Consider the following 2,026-nt stretch of genomic DNA (forward strand, 5'->3'; position numbering starts at 1 on the left):
CAACCCTCTCTGTGGTGTCAGTGCTGAACTTACTTATTCTATCTTCAATAGTTCCATGTTGTTTTGTTTTACTTGTGTTTATTTTATGTATTTATTTATTTATATTTTTTGAGACAGAGTCGCCGAGGCTGGGGTGCAGTGGTGCAATCTTGGCTCACCTCAACCTCTACCTCCCGGGTTCAAGTGATTCTCCTGCCTCAGCCCCCCCGAGTATGTGGGATTACAGGTGTGTGCCACCACGCCTAGCTAATTTTTGTATTTTTAGTAGAGATGGGGTTTCACCATGTTGGCCAGGCTGGTCTTAAGCGCCTTACCTTGAGTGATCCACCCGCCTCCAGCTCCCAAAGTGCTGGGATTACAGGCATGAGCTGCTGCGCCCAGCTCCATGTTGTTTTAATAACTTGATGCTCTTTGAAACATGGGGAGATAAATACTCTTTTTAAATATGTGTCTTTTCTACAGAGAAAGAGTTAAGAGAAGCCGACATCTGTTGAAATTTCTGGTCTGCTATGATGAAGGGCTCATAAGGCATAGGAAGACCATTTGGCAACTATGGCTAATGGTGCCATAGCCACAGGACCACAATCTCAAAGAAAAGAAAGTCTACCTTTTGGGGCTGGTTGAAAGGAGGATTTAGCACTTAAACACTTTTATAGGCCAATATTTTATGGGAATCAGTGCTCCTTTCCTGCTGATCTTTTTGGTGTGCATTCTTGGCCTAACCTTAAATAAAATTTTCTTAGAATTAAACCACCTCAAATACACAACCTTGTGTTCAGTAACTTTTGAATGAAAATTGAACAAAAGCCAATTAAGAGCTTGGTTTTTACCTATCCGGATAATACCTCAATTAGTTGCATTTGTGACAGGAATTTCCTTGGATAATTAGTCTCATGGACTTTTGCCAGAAGGCATATTTCCCTTTTCCCTCTGCACTTTCTAGCAGTGGCTGAGATATTAGATGAGCATTCTTACAACAAATTATATTAAGAAGTTTAATTAGTAGGAAATAAAATATTACACTGATATTAATCATTAAGTGGTTAGGCTGCATCTAGACACTGACAACTACTTGATCTGTGTAACCCTTTTAACAAACCGGCAATTGTGGCCTCTTTGTTCCACTGCTAGTTTGTCAAAATAATCTCTAACGAGTGGCTTTGCTTCTTTGTTCAGTCTTGCTAAGTTTCTAGTGATTCTTTTGCATTTGTTGGCTTCTGTGTCCTAAAAGGCACATGAGTCTTCATAGTCATTAAGATACAAAACTGATTTATTTTTGAATGCTCTCATTAACATACACTAGACATCAATATCTTTTAGCCACTTAGAAATCTTTTTGTAGCAACTTCAACTGAGCACCATATTTTCTCTTTACCATAAGTGGCTCAGATCTGATCTTCCTCTAATCTATAAACCTTGTAGTCCTTCCTCCTTTCTAAACTACATTTCGACTGAATTAAACAAGGCTGAGATACTTTCTGATGTTTCCTATAGGAGGAGAAGGATTTCTTTCACTGGCTGATGCAATCAAATTTCTCTCTGCCTATCCCTCATCCTTTGATAGTCTTGTGTTTTGCTTTGTCCTTTCAGCTTTGTATCAGGCTTTTTTTTTTCTTTCTTTTTTTTTTTTTTGCTTGAATATACCCATAGATTCCTCCTTAGAAAGTGCTTAGTGTTTTTAATTTATATTTTAGGTTTTCAGTTGCCCATTGTGTAATCAATGATTGGAATTACTGTTAATATCTTTCAGGTCTTTATATAATATAAATATTTTAAATGTTAGAATCCTATTATTTATATGATATGTGCAATCCTCTCATCTACCCAAATCTGGAAAGAATCTAGAGGTTTGCCATTATGTTGGCAAGACACACTTTTGTAGCTCAAATTTTAGTGTGTGTGTATACACACACACACACACACACACTTCGTGTCATTGCAAAACAACTTAATTTCTTCCTTCAGATGATAATTTTTATTAGTAAAGGGTAAGTTTCCTGGTAAATTTCTCATCAAGCTGACAAGC

This window comes from Mandrillus leucophaeus, unplaced genomic scaffold (genome assembly GCF_000951045.1).
Source record: "Mandrillus leucophaeus isolate KB7577 unplaced genomic scaffold, Mleu.le_1.0 Scaffold189, whole genome shotgun sequence".
Lineage (NCBI taxonomy): Eukaryota > Metazoa > Chordata > Mammalia > Primates > Cercopithecidae > Mandrillus > Mandrillus leucophaeus.